We start from the raw sequence: 5,949 nt of genomic DNA, 5'->3' as shown, positions 1-5,949 counted from the left end.
AAGTATCCTAAAAATGTGCTACAAGCATCTGAATATGCTGATTCAATTAGCGAGATCAGAGATCATTGACTCTCTAAGGTAAAATTGACATAAAAGGATGGGACAACAGTAGGAGAACATCCCAATCCAGTGGAAATTACTTCAGTCAGACTCAAGCTAAGGGAAGCCATTTTAAAGTGAAACCCTCATCCCCAGAGCATAGTCCTTTGAAATCTAATAGTTCTGAGGGAAAGGTTAATAAAACCCGTTATACTGAACCTAAGACCAGTAAACAATGTTGTGCTTGTGATGAGAAAAGACATTTTTGGGCCCAATGTGAGACTCGAATAAGAGTTTCAGTCAACTTAAAAATGAAAATTACAGTCAGGCCAAAAAGGTATTTCTTCTTCAGTCTTCAACAGCTGAAGCTACTGGCAACAGCACTGTTGCTAAGGAAACGTACTTGGCAGAGAGCCCAGACATTCCTGAAGCAAGAGTGGTACAATGTTTCCTAATCAAGTGTGATCCTATTTTACTAGAAAACTCAGCAGAAAATATTTGTAGCAATGGCATAAAATATCTTAGCCTTAAAGATTCATGCTCTCAGATAACTATTTGCCACCCTGACATAATCTCAGAAGATTATTATTGAACATGAAATGGTCTCTGTTAAAGAGATTGGTTCTGAGTTGGTGGTACAGCGGTGCCTCGCTAGACGATTACCTCGCAAAATGACAAATTCACTAGACGATGACTTTTTTGAGTGATGTTGCACTTCACAAAACAATTGTTCCTCTGGCCAATTTTTGCTGGACGATGTTTGGGGCCTTGCCTCGGAAGATGGGTTTTTTGGACCCTCTTTTACAAGATGGTCCCCCCCATTGGAACACATTACTTACATTGGATCTAATTTTTTTATCCCAACAAAGTGGGGGAGAAAGTGTAATGCTGCTGGCTTTCCAGGGTCTGCCTCCTGGAAAGCCAGCAGCATACACTTTCTCCCCCACTTTTTTGGGATAAAAAAGTAGGTCTTATGTAATTAATGTGTTCCAGTGGGGGGAAAAAACATCTTCCAAAGCATCATCAATGGGGCTGTGGCTGCAGATTTAAATGGTAGAGGATGATGAAAACAGCCAGGAACTAAAGGGTAAAGAGATTGTAAAAACACAAGGGAAATCACAAATGTAATCCCCCATTAACACAAATTATGCAGTTGAGTTCCCCACATTTGGGGAAATCATAGGGATCAGCACACCCCAAGTGCAATGGATGAGCCTCACCCTGGGAAAACCACTTTTATGACATGGTATTTCCCCTGCAAGGTATGAGTTGGAATGGCCCTTGCACCTCCTGATCCCTATGATTTCCCCAAATGTGGGGAACTCAACTGCATAATTTGTGTTAATGGAGGATTACATTTGTGATTTCCCTGGTCTTTCTAGAATCCTTTTCATCTCTTTTTTCCTCATCAGGACCCATTGCAAAGGCAGCAAGTCCTGGTGATGTCTTGTATTGCATTCTTCCTCTTTTTCTCCCCCAGAAACAGGGCAAAAGGAGTCACCATTATCAGGAGCCAGGGGGCTGCTTTGACTCCTTTCCCCCTCTTTCTTTGCTGCGAGAGAGAGAGAAAGACAGGGAAAGGCCATCTGACACCCACTGCATTTCCAAAGGTAGTGCAGGTGAGGGGATTGCTTTTCTCCAATATGGTAGATTTCAATGCATTTGTATGGAGAACTGTGTTTTGCAAGACAATGTTTTCTATGGACAAATTTCGCAAGACAGTGATTTTTTTCCCCCGATTGGAATGCATTAAATAGATTTCAGTGCATTCCTATGGGGAACTGCATTTCACAAGATGATGTTTTTGCAAGACAGCCATTTCCACGGAATGAATTAAAATCATTTTGCGAGGCACCACTGTACTACCTACAGCCAAAATCTCTGTGAACTATAAGGGGTGGTCTTGTATAAGGAAAGTAGCAGTGTCAGACCAAATCCCTGATCCTTGTCTGATTGGTTTAAATCTAGCCAAGCATGTGCAGAGTGTTTTAATAGTAACCCACTCTCAGGGGAGGCAAATTGAAGCCTCTGAGGAAAGCGCTGGAACTCTTGGGGAAAGACCCACTTTAGATGAATATCCTGAAATGAGAGAGACAGCTGATTTAGTGCTAATGAAAAATCCTTGTAGTTCTGCCTTTATTAATGAGCAGAAGGATACTGCCTTAAATTATTGCTTTGGAAAAGTTAATGAGAATCCCATTCCACTGAGCCCTGAACATCCAGAGAGCCCTCTTGCTACCACCTGCCTCCTGAGTACCAAGACCTTTACTATGGAGAATTTAATCGGTATCAATATTGAGGCGGTGAGATCGATCTACGTTTTGAAACCAGTTACTACGATTAGCCAAAGAGGGTTTGATATGCCTACACCTATCCACCCAAACCCTCCCCGCCTCTGTCACCATGTCCACCTCGACACCAACATCATTCCTCCCAATTGAAACCTCAACTTGTTCCAACTGTCTCCATACTGACCAAATCAGCCCTCAAACGCCATCTGTCTCAGCCATCCAACCAACATCTTTCAATGTTGATGTAATCAATTGGTGACAGTGACACGACACGTACCTTGTGCCCTGTGATTAGTGGAACAACGAAGGGACAGGCAGAAACATGACAGTTTCTAATGAATGAGCCAGGCAAATTTCAGGTGGGAAATTGTTCCACAGTTTTGGGGTTAGAAAAGGGGGGTGTCTTATAAATGGGGGCATCTTATAAACAGAAAAATACAGCAAGTAATGTACCTTCTAAGACAGTTTCCATGTAGCTGTTAAAGCACAATAACACCATGTGTTGATATTATTTTCCTTTGATTATATAGCTTGGAACATTTCATCACAATTACTGAGTGACAAATAACTCTGTAGCTCTCCCTAGTGGATACAAAACAACAGATGTATTTTTCAGTAATATTTCATTGTGGGTAGGGAGAATGAAAAAAAGCTATTATCAGTATGGGGCATTTATTAAAGTTGTCAGAGCCTGCCCCATCATATTCCTATAATGTTTATGGTTGGACTGCCCTAGAAGAACAATGTTTCATTAAATACATAATGCACTGGTGTGGCATTCACCCTGAGTTATGCATTGTAAGTTATGTCTCCTGAGTGCCCTGAGAGATTTTGCCTAGATAAGGATCTTTTGTATAGGGAAGTTTTAGCCACCCCATACAGAGTAAAAGGAGAACTCCAAAAGCAATTAGTGATCCCAAGTAAATACAGAGAGAAAATCATAAATCAAGCTCACAGTAGTTTGTATGGAACACATTTGGGAATCACACGGACCAAAAGAAGCGTTGCCCAGAACTTCTTTTGGCCAGGTATGGGTAAACAGATTACATACTATTGCAAGACTTGTGATATATGTCAGAGAAGAGGGACAGGGCAGCACAGAACCAAAACAAAATAATGTCTGGTTGTTCTGGGTTTTTCGGGCTCTTTGGCCATGTTCTGAAGATTGTTCTTCCTAATGTTTCACCAGTCTCTGTGGCCGGCATCTTCAGAGGACAGCACCTTCAGAACATGGCTAAAGAGCCTGAAAAACCCACAACAACCATTAGATCCCGGCCGTGAAAGCCTTTGTGAATACAAAATTATGTCCTTTGCCTGTCATCATCTCTACCCCATTCCAAAGACTAGGGATTGATCTGGTAGGTCCACTGACCCCTGAACACCCAGGGAGGTCTATAACGGCTAAAGACCTGACATATAGTGAGGGTTTAAAGGCACCTCAGAGAGGACCCCACAAATATTAATTGTCCCTGTAAAATATAAGGAAAAGTCCTTAGAAATGGCAGAGCCAAGCTTGGGAGGTACTCCTAGAAAGGAGAAAGGTTTGTATGAGGCCCAGGAAAGAGCATTCTGTCCTGAGGACAAAGTAGTGGGGCTGAAAACCATAGAGGGGAGTAGATTGCTTTTGGCAGAGGCGGAACCTATAGATTCGTTGCAGCTGCACTTGAGGGCTAGAGAGTCTAGTAACTCTGCAGCTGCAAAAGGTTTTAAAACCTTGCAATGCAAACCCCTGCCTAACATATCAATAAATAAAGAAATAGAATAGAATAAAAAGCTCAGTGCATCTAAAATAAACCAAGTGGTTGAGATTGCACTTAAAAGAAACTCACCTTAGAATCTTGACGTGACCTATGATAGCGATCCCCCACATATGGAAAGCTTTGCAATAAAGTACCTGTGGGTGAATTTGTGAGTGAGGAGGAAGGCGTAAGCAATAAGCTCTCAAAGAAGGATGCATCCATAGATGTTCTGGAGGAGGAGAAGGAACTGCCTACCCTTTCTGCAGCTGAGAGAGTGAAGCCATGAGCCAGAAAGAAAGCAGGCTTCACCCGGAAAAGGCAAGCAGAGGAACTCCTTGGAACGTCAGAGTGCCCGATGACTGTCAATTGTCAGAAGAGAGTGTGGACTTCAGGACCAGTCCTTGTTGTGCCAGACTACAACTGGGAGTTCATTGTATACATCGATGTCTCGAGTGTGAATCTGGGAATCATGCTGTGCCGAGCAGACCACAGGGGGAATCTACACCGGTGACTCTGATCAGCAGGAGATTCTGACCTGGTGATAGACATTTGTCTGACAACATTAGGGTGAGCTTATCACTTGTTTGGACGCTGCAAAGACTGGAACCCTACATTAGGGGAAGGAGGTTCATCCCTCTGGTGTGGCTACAAACTGTGAAATCCACTAACACTAAGCTTGCAAGATGGACACGGAACCTGCAAGACTTGGAAATCCACAGCGTAAAAGGGACTCAGAGCATGGATGCTGATACCTTACCTCGAAGGCCAGGTGGATAAACAAAGTTTGTAATGTGGTATGAAATGTTCTGTTTGTGTATAGTTATGAAAAATGATTAAAATGCAAAGTTTGAATTGTGATGAACTGAGAGGTGTAGAATGAAGGTAAAAATAATGGTGAGTAGCCTTATTGATGTGGAGGTAATGTAATGTAAATTGTGTTGATGTAAAAGTTTCATAATTATGTTATATTTCTGTAATGTTAAATGTTGTAACTATAAATCATAAGGTAAAGTATATAATTGAACTATATTGGAGTGTTTGGAGTGAGAAGATATTGTGACTGTTATATAAGATGTTGTTATTGCATGCAGAATTTTTGCCAGAGGGTAAGTAGGTTTTTGTGCAATGATGCATGTTTCTTTAGAATGGAAACTAGTTTCCTCTCCTAAACAAACATATTTAAGGGGGGAGGAATGTGGCGTTCACCCTAAGTTATGCATTGTAAGTTATGCATCATTCATGTTATATGTTAATGTGGTTAAGAGGCGGGGCCAAAAGAGATGCTAAAAGGCGGGGCCTGAGAGAAGCGAGTCAGTCTGAGTGGAATCAGAGAGAGAAGGATAGTTTGGGGGTCTGAAGAGTAGTTAGTTAGAGTGTAACCTGTGATAATTAATATAGAAGGTTAATATTGATGACTGATGAATCTTGAAGAATGTGCTTATGAATTATTCCAGAAACCATTTGTAATTAATAAACTTGATCTGTTGAAACATCAGTACTGGATGGACCTTCATCTTTTCTAAGTAAACTAAGTTGATAAAAGAGATCAACGGGTGGCAGCGTGTCAAGAGGTGTTTTGGTTTGCCTTTGTGAGCTCTGTGTTTAGTGAGACAAACAGGGGCCACAAGGGCAAACGCCACAGAGGCGTTGTCATGCAACAGGATGACACATTTGGAGAGCTTTCCTCAACTGTTTTCCTTGATGTTTTGTGTGGGTATGCTGAGGTACCTTGTGAGCTCTGTGTTTGGGGAAAGAAGCAGGGCCCACGAGGGTGATCACCACAACTGGTTCTCAAATGTTCTGGCATCATGTCCCCCTTTTGATTTTTGTGTAACCCTCATTTCCTCTTTCCTTTCCTTTGCTATCAAATTTGATCCACA

General features: G+C 41.9%; 1 non-coding gene across 1 annotated transcript; it reads right to left on the bottom strand.

Annotated features, from left to right (window-relative positions):
- Positions 1-1,146: 1,146 nt before the first annotated feature.
- LOC144586161 (U1 spliceosomal RNA) lies at positions 1,147-1,309 on the bottom strand. Its single transcript, XR_013540921.1, has one exon. It is a non-coding gene; the product is annotated as a U1 spliceosomal RNA (small nuclear RNA).
- Between the last annotated feature and the right edge of the window lie 4,640 nt (positions 1,310-5,949).

The sequence above is a fragment of the Pogona vitticeps genome, chromosome 1 (assembly GCF_051106095.1).
Source record: "Pogona vitticeps strain Pit_001003342236 chromosome 1, PviZW2.1, whole genome shotgun sequence".
NCBI lineage: Eukaryota > Metazoa > Chordata > Lepidosauria > Squamata > Agamidae > Pogona > Pogona vitticeps.
The sequence above is the reverse complement of the archived record's forward strand: the minus strand, read 5'-3'. Positions and strand labels throughout refer to the sequence as shown.